General features: G+C 35.5%; 1 protein-coding gene across 2 annotated transcripts in view; it reads left to right on the forward strand.

Annotated features, from left to right (window-relative positions):
• The window catches only part of LOC122811043, a 442,144-nt gene that overhangs the window by 359,012 nt on the left and 63,832 nt on the right, over positions 1–19,300 (forward strand). The gene's annotated exons all lie outside the window — the stretch shown is intronic.

Here is a 19,300-nt window from a genome sequence, read left to right on the forward strand (position 1 = left end):
TCTGCTAAAATTAACCTGATATATAACCTACATCAGATTATTTTGGAGAATAATGTGTTCAAAATTAATGAGATGTTTTACCTGCAAAAGGTTGGCATGGCTATGGTCACAGCTTGTGCCAATAGCTATGCCAGCCTAGCATTGGTACAATGGGAACACAATACTCTACTCCAAGGCGATGATTTTAGTGATGCAGTTTTATGGTATGTACGTTTTGTAGATGACGTCTTCCTTTTATGGGGAAGTACTGTAGAAAGATTAGAACAATTTACTGATTATCTTCAAATGTCTATCAATTTCCTGAGGTTCACTTATAAGTACTCAAATGAGAGAATAGAGTTTTTAGATGTAAAGGTTAGTACAACCTGGGGGATTAACTGCAGACCTGTACAGAAAACCTAGCAGAAAAAATTGCATCCTACACAAATCATGTCTGCACCTTAGACATGTGAGTAAGAATGTTCTCAAGGGGCAGTTCTTGAGAATGAGCAGGATACATAACACAGATGGTGGGTTAAATGCAGCCGTCTCTATACTGAGGAACGATTTCATGGATGGGGGTTATAATCAAACTGAGACAGATAAAAGTGTCAGTCATATATATGAAGTACATAATAGCAGTGGCAAACCGTATTTTTCCCATTCAACAGATTGGAGCCCTAATAATTCTAGGGCTAATAATGACAGAATTAGATTTCAGTATCATACTCCAGTGATATTAAGTTATTTTGTAACATTTTTGAAAAAAACTGGAATATATTAACATCGATAACGGAACTAATTGATACAGTACCACATTTCTCATTTATTAATAGAAAGTCACTTAAGAGGCAGCTCTGTTATAAGTCCTCGGGAATGACCAGCAAGAAATTCTCTAACAGGATAGGCATCTTCCCCTGCATAAATTGTACAGCCTGTAAGTACATATATTCAGGCTTTTTTTTTTTTTGCACAGAACTCAGAAATTTAAAGTTGAGGCTGATTTCTCTGCAGATTGCAAAATGCAAAATGTTGTCTATTTTAGTTTTTGTAAATACTGCGATGCTTTTTATATCGGAAAGACCAATAGATGCCTTAAAGATAGAATCCTGGAACATATGAGGGACATTGTAAAAAATAAGGAAACTAGTGCACTGGCTAAGCATGTACAAGAAAAAGGGATGCACCATGTTTTTAACTTTTTTGTATTAGAGATTTTATCAGAAAGCTTGAGAGGTGGAGATATTAAGAACACAACAAAGGAGGTTGAACAGAAGTGGATTATGAAACTGCAGGCTGATAAACCCCTGGAATTAATGGTATGGTATCACTTAAACCTATTTCGAAAGCCAGACCATTGAAACATTAAACTTGTGTCAAATGGGGTTTTTTTGTATTAATATGTACTATTTATACATTTTACTAAAAGTTGTACATTTTTTTTAATATTTTTAGCGTTTAAGTAATTAAAGCTTTTAGATAAATGCACTTTCCAATTTAGTTAATACATTCTCCACTGTGATAGGCTGTTTTTTAATTTAAATTTGGCTGTTCAGTAGTATGATTTGTCTGAAGAAGCGATCAGTTTGGATCGTGAAAGCACTAACTTCTCATTAAATTGTGTTGGTTTTCTTCCTTCAGTCGTGGTTTGTTCGTTATTTTTCACTTTGAGGTGAATACCAAGCGATTTACCCAGTATCTGTGCCTTTTTTATTACATTCACTCTGTGTTAAGCTATTTGAAGTCTCGTTTGGGGAAAATGATGTTTTGTTTCTGATCAGACAATATTTTTTACTTTTTCATTCTTTTGCTTTGGTTTATAAGTAGTTGCTAGTCATACTGTACAGGAGGCCACTGTGGAGCCTAATCCAAATTTCCCAAATGCCTCACCATGCTGTATGTTCCTTGCTCAGTGTCACATGGTAGGCAAATGCCAGCTGAGGGTAGTGAGAAGCAGTTCATTAACACCTTATAGCCTTAATCCTGCATGCTGCACTGATGGGGTACACTTTTTGGAGTGTTTGTTTTTTTTTTGGAAAGTGTGGCAGATAGTAATGAATATATTTATTTTATATGAGCTTTTTGTATTAGTGTATGCTTTGTAATGGAATTTAGTGACCCCACACCCCCAAACTTATTATTCCTACTCCTGGGTTGCTCTACAGTGAAGAAAGGGTGTAATCCTTTGGTTTCATGTGTCAACCAAATGAGCTGTCGATCAAATGAGTTTTCAGTGTTTTGAGCTGCCAGTGTTTTGGTTCTCGATCATATGAGCTTTCAGTCATATCAGGTAGACCCACGTATATATATTGTTCAAATACATTTAATATATGTATCACTTATTTAATAATTTCTGAATTTACCTATATACATGTATTTACATAGATTCCATGCATGTACTACTTCAGTCATTTCTTTTGTTGAAGAATATACATACAAATGTATTTGTTTATTTTGCGTATGCATGGCTGCTGTCACTCCCTAATATGTAATAGCATGTAGCTTATGGAAAGAGTGTGTGTGTATGTGTGTATGTGTGTGTGTGTGTGTGTTAGTTATGCCGTAGGTAGAGGGGATATGTTACTTAACCTAACCAGAATCAAACCCTGTACCTTAGTTACACATGACAAGAGCCACACCCTTTATACCAGCTATGACTTTCATTGCATTTTCAAGGAATTGCAAATTCCATTGGATTTGCAAGGAATTGTGAGCTTCAAGGGAAGAGAAGTTTCCTGCGTCTCATGCTAAGTCTGTTTTCATTGTGTAACTGTTTTGTGTAGCAAATGGTTGTTACTGTTTGTGCTACATAATTTGAAAGCACTGTAAGTAGTACAACAGCTAGCATATTTGTTTTTTGTGCAGAAGGGTGTGGGTTCTACTCCCCCAACAAGTACATATATTGCTGATACTACATTGTACTTTAAGGGGGTGGAAATGCGGTCCTGACTGTGTCCTGCTTTGGATGAGATGCCTTGTAACTATGAACCTGTTGTCAGTTTGTCATCCATGCCCTATTGCAATATGAGCAACTTACCAATTTTCTTTGATGTCATATAGACAAGTTATTCTTCAAGGGTTGAAGGCACAAATTTGTAGATGAAACACTGAAATATAAATTAGTTTGCTAGTAGCAACCCCTTCAATAGTTACACATCTCATTAGTGTGGAATTATTCAGATGACTTTTACTTCTGCAGAGATTTTGCATATTGATTGATATTGGTGGATTGTAATATCAGCAGTTTGAGGAATCTTTTTTGATTGAAATGTTCTGAAATGAACAGTTTTGCAGTTGGTTAATATGTTTTGTTTCATTGCTTACTGGAAAATTTTCAAAGCTAAAAATTTAAAACTCACAAATGGTACTGTATTACACAAGGAATACATTTTAATACAATCAGGGGAAGTGAATCAAAGTACACATGCATGTTTGTTTGGTCCTAAAAAATTTTAATTGTGGCCTATGGTTTGAAAACATCCTGAAGGTAAAGTTAATCTACCACTGGGCAGGTGCATTTTATTTGAATGTGTGTTTCAATGTCATTTCAATGAATGTGAGTTTCAAGGGCAGAGAAGTTTACTGTTAATGTTAAGTCTGTTTTCATTGTCACACTGTATTCTGTTGTTTAACAAATGTCTATCAGTGTCTGTGCTATAAAATTTCAAACAAAAATATCTGTAATCATTGTAGAAGCAAAGAAGAAAATAGGCCGACAGGCTTTAACAGTGTGTATGGTAACTGGGGAGAAAAGTAATAGAACATTGGAACTGGAATGGCTCCACGGGGCCCAAATCCATTATCCTGCCTAGGGCCCCATTTGACCATGATCCAGCTCTGACTAAAATAAGTAAGTCACTAGCTTGGAAGATTCATTTGAAAGGAGTGCGAGAGGAAGACAGCCAGAGAAAGTGAATGAGCTGTATTAGTGCTAAACAGTGGCATAATCTTTGTTAAAGATGGGCTAAGAAAAGTTTAATCTTGGAAATTCCTTTTTTTAAAAAGACTGTCTGTATCCTGGAAGGAGTTTGTGGACTAATCACTGTAATGAACATAACGTTTGCTTTATTTTGAAACTGCAAAGCCACACGACAAAATATTCTTGCAGTTTGCTGAATAAATCTGATTTTTAACTATGTTTTGCCTCATGCCTTTTTGTAATTGACACTGATGGAGAATGGCGGTAGATATCTATAGATTTGCCAGATTGTTGTTCCTTGCAGCCCCTTTGTTGCCTAGCGCAAATTATGTATGTGTACAAATTCTGTATGGTACTGAGAGACTGCTGCATACCTGGCATAATTAAATGGTGTCTACAATCATGGAAGAATTACTGGGATGACCATGGAATTACAGGTAGGGACTAACTAGAACCTCTTACAGCACCACAAACAGCTAATTATCATAGTCATTGCAGCTGCTGCCCCAAAAAGGGTGCAATGAAGGATGATCTGTAATCTTATTTAGTGACAATTGCCACCACAGACACAAACTGTAGACTTGCAGACTGAGCAAGAATCCTGCCATCTCAGCTGACAGTAGAGGCACTGAAAATGTCCATGTACATCGATGAGATTGGTTGCATTGACCATGATAAACTTAAGAAATACTGTTAGTCATGGTGGTATAACAAACAGCATGTTATACAGTTACTTGTTATGTACATAAACTTGTATGTTGATTGATGTACGATGTAATGGGCATTTTAAAGGTGTTGCTTGAGCCTGATAGCAATGGAAAACCAAAGAACATTAGAAGTGTTAGTAATCCACAGGTTTAAAAGAGCTTTGCCCAGTAATATAAGAAAATGAATACTTCACATTGATTCCCAAGATATTTGAAAAGGTAGGGTTACAAGAACATTTATATTTTACTGACATAATGTTTAAAAAGGAAATGTATGCATCTAATGATACAACTAGTTTAAGAAATGTAATATTTTATGTGAAACAAAAAGCAGTAAGCTATGAGCTAATGTGTTACAAGTATAGGGGAAGGGGCTCATATTGCAAAGCTTTGTTCTTCTTTTACTGAAGATAGTGCTTCTGATACAAATGCAAAAACTGAAAAGCCTGCTTTAGATTAAGTCATTTATGTTGAATGTGAGAATTAAAGGTAGAATAATTGAGTCTGCTTTGAGTCAGAGTGTTACAACCAAGTTAATAAGATTTACAGTATTTTTAGAAATGAAGGTAGGTTCAAACCAGAGAGATTCTAGAACCATGATTTCCCTTGTAAAGTTTTCTCACGGATGTAAAGCTAAGAACATTAACAGTCAAACACTGGATGCCATATACATTCATTGTGACAGAAAGAGTTTCCTCTTATACATGCCAATGCAATTGAAAGTGGACTCTTAAGCAGCAGTTCTAAGAAATATGTTATATGCTGTAGCTGTAACTTCTGATATAACCTATGATATAATATTAGGAAAAGACTTTCCCCATTTAAATCCTCCATAATCTGCATTTTACTTTCTTTTCACTACCTGTCTACATTTAATAATTCAATGACTAATCTGCTCACTAGACAATACTACATTATGCTACTTGGGAAATATATGTCATTAATGTGAATACTTAAATGTATTAGTTGTATTTACTTCCTTTAGTTTTATTTTTATTACAGTTATTCGTTTCACCTGATTACTGCATATGTAATTTTTGATTTGATGCACTGTTTTTCTTGGGTTTTGTATACAGCCTACTATGTTGTCTTTTTATGTTTGTATTGCTGGAGCGTTTCTCCTCGGGTCTCCACTGAAAATGGGCAATTGGCTCAGATGGACTAATCCAGTTACCAAATGACAAATGAATAAATAAAATTTAAATTAGTATGAAAAATGTGGGAGATATGAGAATCTATAGATACAGTATGGCAAGCTGATAATCTATTTTGTGTAATAATATTTGAGAGGTAAGATAATGACAGTCACATAGAGAATCAGAATGAAATCCAGGAGACAGGAATTAGCATAGAAACTATAAAAGGAGCTAGAATTTGGTTCAATTAGAAAGGAAAGAGAATGCTGACCTCTATCACAAGTGCAACCCAGTGACAGAGCAATATAAACCTAAAACTGGAAAAGATGCCAGGAGCGGAATTGGAGTTCACTTGACTAGGAATTTTGAAATAAAAATCAATGCAAAATAGAAGTCTGTGCAGGGACTTACAAGAAACATTAGCACAAAATGGAGACAGAACCACATTTTAGGGATGTGGAGTTCTGAGCCATGTTTTGCTAATGTAAAGGACTAGAAAATTCAAGTGAGAGCATGAATCTCTAACAGAATTCTGGAGCAGGTATCCCAAGCTCAAAGTCAAACTTCTGCTAAGAAATCTGATTAGAAGTCAAGTTTAGTATGACCTCACAGTAAATTCTCAAAGTTTTACTTCAGTATTATGTCTTCCCTAAGTCAGCTTGAAATGACATTATTGTTAATAACACTCCACTTCAGTATTCTCAACTCACTTCAGTACATTTTATACTTCTGCATGTTAATTCATAGGTTAACTTGGGATATGAGGAAGCTTGCCACACAAACAGAAATACTACTTGGCAAATAGAACCCAACAACAAGCTCGCGTAAATGATAAGGGAGGTTGTTGTTTTGTTGTTCTGGTGGTTTAACAATATTTTACATGGTGAACAAGTCTTAATATCAGAAAACTGAATATGACAATGATTATCAACATGAAATAACCTGAAACTAATTTCTAATTGCATGGCTATATGGCAAGTGATTTCTTAAAACTACATAGCAGTGTTTCTTGGCCACAAAAAATGTATGTCATCCATTTTGCAAATTCAGGCTAGTAGCCACGCATGTAAAGTTGATTGATTATGAATTTATACATGAAAAAGGACAGACTTTAAGTTAATGAAGGACTGGTCGTTAACAAAGTTTAGCAACACATACAAATTGCAAGGGTTGGATACATGGGCTTACTAAAAACTACTTGTGACCATGTCTATGCAAATGAGGATGGGTCTAACATCATATCAGATGTCTTCATTCTGAGCAGGTGGAAGCCCATGTGGGTGGTGTTGATTTGAACCACAGTGTACTACACACTCTATGCAACAGGCATTTTTGTATTTATACTAAGCACTATTTATGGATTTATTGACATTTCATTACTATAGCAATAACCCACGCCTGGGTGTGGGTAATGCTAAATTTACCCACGGTTGGCGTGGTTTGGTCCCGAGGGCGAAGCCCGAGGGACCAAACAAAGCCAACCGTGGGTAAATTTAGCATTACCCACACCCAGAAGTGGGTTATTGCTATTATACCATGACATGATTTAAGAAAAGAAACTATTACTTTTCTTAAATAATGGCATAGTATAATGCCTGTTTACTGCCCTTCCGCAGATGTCTGGCATCTGCGGCAGTTCTGATGCCTGCGCAGTACATCAGAGCTGTGGGCAAAAGCAACGGAGAAAGCAAGATCTCCGTTGCTTTTTTTTTAGTGTTTCGCTATGTTAAATGAGTTTAACATAGCGAGACAGTTTTAAAATAAGCAACGGACATCTCCGTTGCTTATTTTAAAACTGTCTCGCTATGTTAAACTCATTTAACATAGCGAACACTAAAAAGCAACGGAGATCTTGCTTTCTCCGTTAAACATTGTCTCGCTATGTTAAATGGTTATAACATAGCGAGACAGCTTTAAAATAAGCAACGGAGATCTCCATTGCTTATTTTAAAGCTGTCTCGCTATGTTAAACCCATTTAACATAGCGACATGTTTAAAATCGAGTTATACTAATGGAAAAAGTCCGGCGACGGACCTTTTTCCATTAGTATAACTCGATTTACAACGGGCACGCTGGCCAATCAGCGTGCACGTTTTGGGGGGGATCATGGTATAATAGGAAAGTTTGACTGCATAGGAGCCTATTTTCAGTGGAGGCCCGGGGAGAAAACTCTGAAGTGTATTACAAAACATATTAAGAAAAATAATTTTACAATCTCTGAAAATAATACAAAAATCAACTGTAGTTTAAATAACTATACCAAATTAGACATAATATGAAAACATTGATTAAGATTAGATAAAAGTTATATACTCATGAATTAATAGTTTGAGAAATTTTAGCCAGTTTATAGAGAAATTAAAGGTGAATTAGTATAATGCAAACAGGAATTGCACTGCAAAGTGAGAGAAAAGTAGATTGATGGTACACTTAGAGAGAAACTCATAGCAGAAAGGAAGTGAGCGAAGAGGGGAGATTAAGGAGATGTAATATATAAATAGGTTTACTGACAGACATGTTTTTGGTTATTGGATTGTAACATCCGACTGGGAACATAGATGTGTAGAATGTCATTTAGTGCTGGACAAGAAGCTGAATTCTGGAAAATGTTATGTTTTTAGTAGCTGTGCATATGTTAGTTGATGGGGTAGTTCTAACCAATTTAGGCATTTTAGCGCTTTACAGTGGTGGGCCTGAAAGGGTAAATGTTGAAAATTTTGCAACTTTGTAATAGCATCATTCAAGTTTTGATTTTTAGTAATGCCTAAAGGTTAGTACGAATGGAAGTTCCATAAGGATCTATGGGGAGGAGATAAGTAGTGGCAAGTGTAGTTTTAGTAGTGTCGGTGAGAAGGTGTTTGGCTCTATAAAGCATCCATAGTTTTTGATGAGTCTTTCTTATGCTATTTTGTATATGCAAGTCAAATTTATGATTAACATCCACTTTCATCCCTAATAATTTGCTATGAGAAGTGACCTATATGGATGTATTATCAAAACAAAAGTTTCAGTTTACACTGGAAATTTTATTCTAGGTTTCTGGATGACAGTTTTGTTTTCTCAAATGGCCCCTCAACAAAATAGTGTTTATCACATACCTGAATGAAACAACATATTTTTTGAAGTTTTCCAACCAAACTGGTCAGAACAGTTTAAACTACTGAGATGTGACGATTTACAAGGGTAGAAGTTGGAATACATTTGAAACTATGATTTATAGGAAATCTACATTTTCTAATACCTATTCGCACTTTGGTAGCAGTCACCTCTGCCATATTGAAAAGAACTTATTTAAGGGGCAGTTTTTCAGAGCTGCCAGGATGTGCTCTAACCTTGAGCTTTTTATGCAAGAATGTACGAGGATTCACAGCATGCTTTTAGAGAGGGGTTACCCATAGAAATTATACACCATTGGGAAACAAATACTGTAGGACTTAGGGGTAAAATACAAACCCAGAATCCATTCTGGACCTTTAGTGATAACTGAACCCACTGCATCAAAAACTAACTCTACAAACACATTTTAACAGGCTCAGATACTCCAGTATAATGAACAAAGCAATTACATCAAAGACATTATTAAGAACAACTGGAGTATATTTAGGATAGATGATGATGTTTACCACAAATTTGAAGAGAAACCCAACTTCATACACAAAACTGGTACGAACATTAAGAAACCTTTAGACCACAATCAGTGTGGTAGACATAATACTGATACTGGCACAAAATGTGGGAGTTGTAATCAATGCAACTATATTATGGACACCCCCAATATTAATTTGTATTGTTACCCAAGCATTAAGATCAATTTAGTTAAAGGGAACTGTCACACTAAGGAGGTGATTTACCTAGCAAAGTGCACCAACTGTCCCACTTTTTATGTCAGAAAGACTGAGCAGACCCTATGGAAAAGGATATATGAACACAGCTACAATATAAAAAACAAAAACATTAACTTTGCATTGCATAAACATTTCTGTGACAGGCCAAGGTTTTAAGAAATTTGTATTTGGCATCCTAGAGATCACACCTACTGATGAAAGGGGAGGAAAGTGGAAAAAAATTTTAGAATATAAAGAGTTAAAATAGCAACTTAAGTTAAATGCTGCCATCTTCCCAGGACGAAAGGAACATATTTTAATTACACCTACGTTGAAGATGAGTGTGATACTTTGAACACTGCCACAAGTTTTTTTACAAGCTTTTTATAAGTTTTCATAAGTTTCTTATCAGCTTTTTACACACTTTTTAAAAGTTGTTTTCTTTAAGTTTCATATAAGATTTTTTAAGACCTCAGTATGAGGAATCATACTCAGTATGACTAACATACAAGTTTTTTAGATATTTATTTTCTTTACTACTTACACGAGTGGATGGTACTGATTTCTTTGTTAGGCAACTGAATGACTATGCTCCTACCAGTTTTCCATGACAACTGAATTTTGATTGGTTCCTTAAAGTCATGTGACAACTAAACAATGTTATATAACAACTGTATTATGTAATGGATTACTAGCTCTGATGAAGTCCTACCTCCTACCACTAAGGATGAAAGCACTTAGCTGTTTTGTTTGAAAGATACATTTCTTAAAAAAATTAAAACTATTCTTTTTGTTTTAATATGTGCCTTGATGGTCATTTATTTCTTAACATCAACTGAGTGATTTACCAAGACTGGGACAAACTGATAAATTAAATACAAGTAAACCAACGAACCACTTCAAGAGGTTAAATCCACAAAAGCATAAACAAGAACATGTAAACTCTTAAAAACACATAAAATGAAACAGATGAACGCTTTCAGCTTTTAGCCTTCTTCAGATCTGATTTTCTGTTTGTCAAATGCTTATTTAAATACTAAAACTACACAATAAAATCCTTGTTTCACTGTTGCAATGTATAAAAAACTCTGATGTCTCTTTCCACATTCACAATTTCAACTAGCCAATCACTCAGATGAAAAGGAGGGAGTGTGTCCAGTCAATAACATCACCTTAGCCGACTCCTATTCATGATAGGTTTCATTGGTAGCACTTCATTAAGCCCTGGTTCCTTGTACGTCCTTAGGTCAGCAATCCATTTACTTTCCTCTTATTCAGTCAGTCCTTTCAAATCACCTTTTCTTGTGCTTGATTTCAGCACCTTCTCAAGTTCAGTAGTCTTTTGCGCAGATATATCCCAAAGTTATAGCCTCTTCTGTGTTCTCCATATAAACAAGTCTCCTCACAGTCAGGTTCCCTAGCTGCACGGTTGCCTTTTTATGGTGTAGATTCAGGGATGGTGAACTGTTTTTAAGTTGTTAGCTTCCAAAGTTCATATCACCTTCATAAAACTATCACAATAAAGTTTACCAGAACAACAATTGGGCACACCCCCTCCTTTTCATTTGAGTGATCAGCTAGTTGAACTTATGAATATGAAGAGAGACATCTTTTTTTATACATTGCAACGGTGAAGCAAGGATTTTATTGGGTAGTTTTAGTATTTAAATAAGCACTTGACAAACAGGAAATCAGATCTGAAGAAGGCTAAAAGTTGAAAGCTCTCATCTCTTTTATTTTATGTGTTTTTAAGAGTTTATGTGTTTTAATAAAGACCAGGAGAACATTACCTGAGAATTTTTGATTTATTTGGTTGTTACTTGATTTTTGCTGCACAGACAAGTGCTACTTCTTGTGGAAGTGGATAAAGTGACATTTTCACTGCTTTCAACATGTATCAGGGTGCTTACTGCTTACAAATAAATAGGTAAAGGAGCAGGTGATTTCAAATAATGACTGAAATGCATTCACAGCAAACACACACGTGCATGCCCACTGCACTGCACCAAAGGCCAGCATAATACACACAATAGGAACAGAATAGATCATAGAAACTCACAAGTTAGAAAAAGTATTGTAATGTTTATCTAATACAGAGCCATTCATTATCCATATTTACTAAAACATTCATAGAAGGATGTCAGTGTATCACTTCGGTCCTAACATTCGATTAAACAATGCAGCACGATCTAACAGCAGGCGCAAGACACAGGATATCCAGCTTCATTCATAACGAGAATCACATCCTTATGGATGCTCAGGGATATATTATTGGATTATTATAAGGGACACAGCTGCCTGGGAAGGGTGGGCTAAAACAAGTAGAGACAACTTAGACTTTGAATCGATTATTGGGTGACAATACTGCTACCCGCGGTGGTGGTGCTGCGGTAGCGTTGTCACCTCACAGTAAGATGCTGTCCGGTTCGATTCTCAGCTAGAGCATCTTCTCCGTGGAGGCATGCGTGAATGGGTGTACCTTCGTTGAAGGTTGTGCGTCAGGCCTGGCAAGCTGGTATGTAAAAATCAACTGCCAATGATAAGCGGACCAGAGTTTCGCTGTGGCAACCCCTAACCGGGAAAAGCTGAAAGACATAAATTGGGTGACAATACTGCTGTAAATGTGAAGTAGTGGGCATTGATTGATACTTTTCAAAAACAGTAACAGAAGGACAGTACTCACACACATGTCCAGTTGCACAGAAGCCTACTGCAATACTTCCTTTTAGAATATGAGAAAAACATAGCAGAGAGTGCCAAAAGTGTGGAGGAATGTAAAACCCGTTCTTATAATGGAAATACACCTCCTGCTTCTCCATACTAAAACCCTTCCTCTGTAACTTGCAGTAGTGACACTTCCCCTCAACACTGACACATGCTGACCATTCGTACCCTTGAAAAGAAACGTAGTTTCTATGGTTGATATATAGGAAATCAGCAGACATGGCAAGCATTGCCTCTGTCTTATTTATCTTGGCTGTTAAGCACGGGAATTAGGTAAGCTAAAAACAAATGTATGAACATTTGCAGATTGCAAAGTAGATAGAAAAATCACTGCTGTTATTTCTGTAGCCTGTTTGCAAATACACGTGACTTTGAATTGCTATGAGTGGTGAAGGGCTCCTAATTAGCATAAGATATTTGCATATTTTCCACATACTCCTCATTTACATCTCATTATCTTTTTCATTCACCTAATTTCTTCTCAGACTACTCACAATCAGTGTACCTAAGCGTAACTGGTGTCTATGAATCTGGCATTGGTTGTGCTTAGACAGAAGTAGCACAGTGTTACACCTGGGCACATCTGTGAATACTGTCCTGAATCTCAACAGGTTATGCTAGCATGTACCAAGCCAGCAAGTTATTGTATCTATTTTATGTCCCATGGTTTGCCTGTAAAGGGAATTTGAAAACACTAGTTAGATGACCTGGTTACTAAAAAGCAAAATTAAAAAAAAAAAAAGACCAAAAGATAAAAAAAATGTGCACGTGCTACATTGTTTATAATGTGTTATTTTAACTGCATACCATCTACTGTGGACAGTGTGTAGAAAACATGTCAACGGCAACACAAAACTGAGAAACAAATGTCATGTACTATGAACAGACATAGTATGATAGTTTGGTAGATAAATATGTATCCAAAGAAAAATGATATAGTGTCTATGACAAAAGATAACAAATATGTACTTCAGAGGCATACTTTTCTTAGCATGATCGGTTTTATGTATTCAGTAGGTATTTAAAACCTTCAAGCTTAACAAGCATAAAATATAGCTCCTCTGTTTTGTTTGTCAAGGTGATATTCATCTCATTGGTCATGTTTTGATTTAAATTTATTCAAGAAATTAGAAACCTAAGGTTATGTGTTTTGATTGTGCTTGAGTTCAGCAGTACATTAGGCCGACCATATAGACCTGAGTAACAAATAATAATCAGGGATCTGAATAGTAATGTGATAAAGGACTTCAGCAGTGTCTTTCTTACATGTAAGAAATAAGTCTTGGTTTTCATAATTACCTTAGTTTGCAATAAATCAAGCTATTAAACAGTTTCTGGGAAAAGCTCCAGACTTGCTGGGATAATAGCTCATCAGTACTGAGAGTGCATGTTTGGAGGATAACAGCTGCAAAGCACATATGTGAGTAAATTAAGCATTACTATTTCAAGGTCAGTTTAATCTTACAAAGTATAACTTCATATTGCTTGTCTTAAATGCATTTTAAAAGTAGAGAAAATAGTTTGCAATGTATAGAACATCTGGCAGGTGCAAAGTTTCTACAATGCACCAAAGTAACCTATAGCTATCCTTAGTCTTTAGTGGTGAAAATGTTGCAGAAGGAAAATTATTACTGTGTTATATACTCTCACAGCAATAGTTGTTTTCAGTATATTAAATTCTGTTTTTAAAATGAAGTTATATGTTTATGTATATGTTTATTAATTTTATTTTTATTTTATTGAAGTGGTATAGAGTTTGAGTATATGGTCAGTTTTTAGAGGTACTCCATTGCTACAGTTATTGTGAGTTGTGAAAATTTGGACAGAACATTCAGGAAATATCCCCTGAGTTGCCAACAGAATAGTAGATTTGACCATCACACAGGTGCATTTTCTCTTATCATCTTGATGCACAGTATTGTGTGTAATAGAATACAAATCCAAGTGGTTGGCATGGGGATAGAACCTACAACCTTCTAAAGGAAAGTGCAACAAATGTGTATTCGTTCCCACCACCTTGTTGCTCTGCATTGTACTGTACTGTGTGGACTAGAATGTGAATTCATGTGCTTCATGTTGAATATAGATCCCATAGCTTTCTTAAATGTGTATCTATAGCTTGTTTCCTCATGATAGAGACAGTGCTATTTGCATTACTTTACCTTGTGTACGTCCTTGCAATTTTCTTTCATCCTCAACTACCAGTCAGCAAAAGCAACAATCAGATAGCAGACTGATCGTGGAATTTTAATGTGCTAATGGTATAACAGATAAGGCTCTAGAGCTCTGCACATGTGTTCTTGCAACATTCTCTAGTTAATAGACCATACCATACAACCTCTGAGCTTTAAAAATCAAATCAGAGGGCTTTAAAAACATCATAGCAGAAACTCAGAAAGAGATCTTCATATACTTGACTGCAGATTGTTATTTTAATAATTAAAACATTTATAGGCTTAGAACAGTTATTAAATAATGTATATACTGTTATAAACATTTGATTCTATGAATTAAATTAGTAAATCTGGGAGGGGAGTTTGATCTCCTATAGTCACTGCTCTGACATCTAACCTTTACAGACTCACTGTCTCATACTGAAAATGGATACTTACCTTTCCATGCATTTAAGTCAGGAGACATATCTGGGTTTCTACTGGTGTATATATTAGAAAATGTTGAGGGCTGCTTCCTTTCCTGCAAATAATTTATTTAAGAAGACAATGATAGGTCATTTATCAATTTAATTTTATGAATTTCCTACTTAGAGTAAATCTCTGAACCTTTGTTTATCTCTTACCTGAATTGGTTAATTTCCTATAATGGCTAGTAATTGACTTTTTGATAAGTTTAATAGCTATTCCTTCTCACAACCCACTTCTTAATAGCTTACAAAATATAGGTAGAGCTCACACTATTCTATTAAAACTTCTAAATGACTTCAAATATAGCCCAGATATACACCTTTCTGTTAATTGGCACCAAATAAGGATAACACGGAACATCTTAAATGGCTAGGTGCAGTTTTTGGTTAAAGCAGACTAGTCCATTGTGAAAATGCTATGGATATGTCCTGCAGACCTACCAGTTTCACTTGCTGCTGACTCCATGATCATTCCCCTAAGCTGCTTAAAAGCTTCGTACAAAATGCACCATGATCACGTGCCTATGTGACGTGACACATATAAGTTCAGGCCAAGCTTTCTTCTTGCATTAGTATTCCGTGTTATTAATGAATGACCTTAAGGAATATGTTGTGCCACAGTAAATGCTAGTTACAGTGCAGTATAAACAGTGATAAATACTAGCTTCATAATTTGAATAGCAGTTGTCCTGTGACCAACATATCTCACTAGCCACTGTGAAATGCGTCAGCTATTTCCTGCTTGTACTATTTTGCTGCCACTGCCAAACCTTCTTCTATTAAATCATGGATCATTGAAAGAAGACTCTGATAGTCTGAAGAAATTGTTTTCAAAAGATAAACTAGATATATAACTTTTTGGGTCTGAAATTCAACAGTAAAGACTCTTGTAAGTGAGACAGTGAAAACTAGTATGACAAAAATCAAACATCTATTAGTTAATGAGACAAAGACCTTTTGGGCTATAATTACACTGGAAACGTTTTAGAACTAACCTCCTGACTGTACTATGTGATTGTTTTGCATTTAACAGTTTTTTACCTTGTATGCTAGCTTTCTTGTCATCTAACTTATGTATTTACACTAATAACCAAAAAACACTGGACTGAAAGAGACAAAGGCTCCACTCTTTATTGGCACACAAAAAAAGCTTATGTATTTAAACTGTTACTTCCTTAGAGCTTTTCTCCCCAGGACTCCACTGAAAACGGACACCTGTTGTCCAGTTGGATTTACCTTGGTAAAAGAAATGTTAAATAAATAATAAATAAATAAATAAAGTAGACACTTCACCAAGAGACTAAAAGCCGTAGTAGAAAAATGAGAGAAGGTTCAAGGAAAGGTAGTGACGTGGCTCACAGATGAAGAAGTGAGTGGGTTCAGATTTATACTGAATGAAATAAAGTGAAAAAGAATAACGTTGAAAAGGAAACACAGAATTGCATGGAAATATCATGCAACGACTTCCTCAATCACAGATGAAGAATGTAACAAAAGACATTAATTATAATGTTAAGGAGATGAATCTTTTGAAATATAAAAAGAAAAAGAAGGTGGAACATGATGCATGGGATTATAACAAAGATACTGCTTTTTTGTGGAAGAAGCAATATGTTAAGAAAGGTGGAGCTTGCAAGATAAATCAAAGTGTAAAGAGTAAAGGTTATGATACCACCAGAGGAAGTTAATATTATTGACTTAGGAAGCACTTGATGGACATTATTTTGACCACAAAGTAATAACTTTGGGAAGTAACACTTTTCAGCAGGAGAAAAGGGACAAGTTTTTCAGCAATGGAAGAGAAGTCAAAGGTAAAAAGGTACATTTTGTTGAAAAACCTGTTTGTTTTGCCTACTTTCCTTTTCATATTCCTGTTTCAGATGTTCAACAGACATTAGTTATTACGTTGTCAAGACTAGCTATCCCTGATATTTTTTTTTGAATTTTTACTCTTTGGTTTAAAGTTCATTTCAGCTAATACTCCTAAATGGTATAATAGTCAAAACAAAATTTACAGTTTGATTAGAAAATTTAATCTATATGTATATTTTTCTTTTTAACATTATAATGTTCATATGAATGACTTTAATGAATTGTGTGATGAAAACTCAGACATTTCTTTTTGTTCATGTGCAAGTAAAATTAGATAATATTGATTTGTCTTTAGATAGTTATGTTTTTAAAGCTAAATCAAATGTTATGCCTCATTTTAGTAATCATGTTATACAGACGTTTTATGAGATCTTGTTACATCATAGTAATATTCATTACAATTGTCTAAGTTGCAGTGGGATGCTCTTAAAATATAAAAAAAGATTTTTTAAATAAAGAATGTTTTTATGGAGTCACCATAAAACGTAAAAAATAAGGAAGAAGAGTGAAGACTTCGCAACCGAAACACAGACAAGCTGAGTTCACAAAAGCATTTGAGGTTCATTTTGATGATTGTGGTAGTGAGCAAGGGAGCCCGCAGGATTTTTTGCAGGGGGGTGCAAACCCAGAGCCCCACCCACATAGCTCACCCCGCCCCCTGCCAACACAGCCCCGCCCAAGTCCACCCACCCCGCCATTCCAGTGTCCCATTACTTGGCTATTTCTCCCCATTTACTGTAGACACTGTTCAAATCTGTGTGCATACTGTGTTATGCTTTAGTTCTACAATGATAACAGGCAGTTGGATTTAATTTACAACTTTTATTTCAAACATTATAGCCCAAACACTGAGACATTTACTAAACCTAAACATAGCAATAGTCTTACAATGAAAACAGACTTGGCATTAAAGCTTCTCTACTTTTGAAACTCACATTCAATGAAACGGCATTGAAACCCACATTCAGAGAAAATGCATCTGGCCAGTGGCAGGTTATTTACCTTTGAACTGTTTAAGCAATAGGCTCCTTGCACACCGTTAGGGCCATGCAAAAGTTATTTGATTTAGCTGATTGTATTAATTATAATATATAATTGAATTATATCCCTTGTATTATACAGCAACACTTGTTTGAGTGTCGCTGTCAAGTAAAAGTAATCTGAATAATTCCACATTAAAGATATCTGAAACTAATGAAGATGTTGTTGCTAGAAAACTGTATATTTCAGTGTTTCATCTACAAATTCAGTGCCTGCTGCCGTCAAAGAATAAATTGCCTATGTTAAATTAAAAATATGGTAAGCTGGTATATTGCAATAGAAAATGGATGGCGAGCTGAAAAACAGGTTCATAGTTATTAGGCATCTCATCCAAAGGAGGACATCCTGAGGACTGCAGCATACAAATGTATATGCTGTAGGAATAGAACCACAAGCCTTTACATTAAGATGCAAGTATTCTACTTGTGGTGCTACTAACAGCTTTAAAACTTTATACCACAATAGAGATACCATTTGCTAAACAAAATGGTTGCACATTGTAAATAGACTTGGCATGAGCAGCAGTGAACTTCGCTTCCCTTAAAACTCACAGTTCCTTGAAAATGCACTTGAAAATTCCACCTGCTAACTCTAACTTGGGCATTTCACTTTCTCTCTCTCTTACAAAGATACCACACCCCTCAAGGCCTCACCCTTAGTGCAAGAAATCTTGACAAAGCCTAAAATAAATAGGGACAGATTATAAATATGGCTCTCAAACTTAGAAAAATACAAGAGTAACAGGATTTGTGTTAGTATGCATTTTTCTAAATGACATCTAAAACTGAAATGTCTCATTATTTAGCAACTTCAATCCTTTTTAAGAGGAATATGGGGCAAAAATCTGGACAGCTGAGGGGTATGCTACCTCCCTCTTATACACACACCAAATAATTCTGGTCAGACTTGAATTAGTTCTGGGAAGGTTGCACTGGGCGGCACCGTGCTTGATCTGAAGTGGGTGAAATCCTGGTAGCTAGTGATTGCAGCTCAGCAATGTGGAGCATTAAAGCATTTTTAGCAGAGCATTGTTTCATCACTACCTATTGTGTTTGAACATAAGCTGTAGTTATTTCAAACATTCGCCTTTTTTTTGATTACTACAGAGTACATTTACCCACCAGAGCTATTATGTTTTGACTTCAGTGTAGAGCTAGTTGTTGCAGGGCTTGGCTTTTAAGTAAGGTAGCAATGCTTATTTACCATATACCATTAAAGCCACCCAACTACAAGTGTACTAACACACAAACACTGCTATAAGACACTGGTCTCCAATAAAATGTAATGAGCTTCTGAAAATACTGTAATCCTGTCCTTTTATTACAAATACTGTCATATGCATTTCAATACCCAAGGCTTATACATTATCTAGTTATGTAAATATTCTCTGCATGGCAACAACGAAAAGGCTTTCAATGCTGGTAATTCTTTAACAATATGCTTACTAAAGCTTACT

Source organism: Protopterus annectens, chromosome 9.part0, assembly GCF_019279795.1.
Source record: "Protopterus annectens isolate FY-2018-M chromosome 9.part0, PAN1.0, whole genome shotgun sequence".
Taxonomy (NCBI): domain Eukaryota; kingdom Metazoa; phylum Chordata; order Ceratodontiformes; family Protopteridae; genus Protopterus; species Protopterus annectens.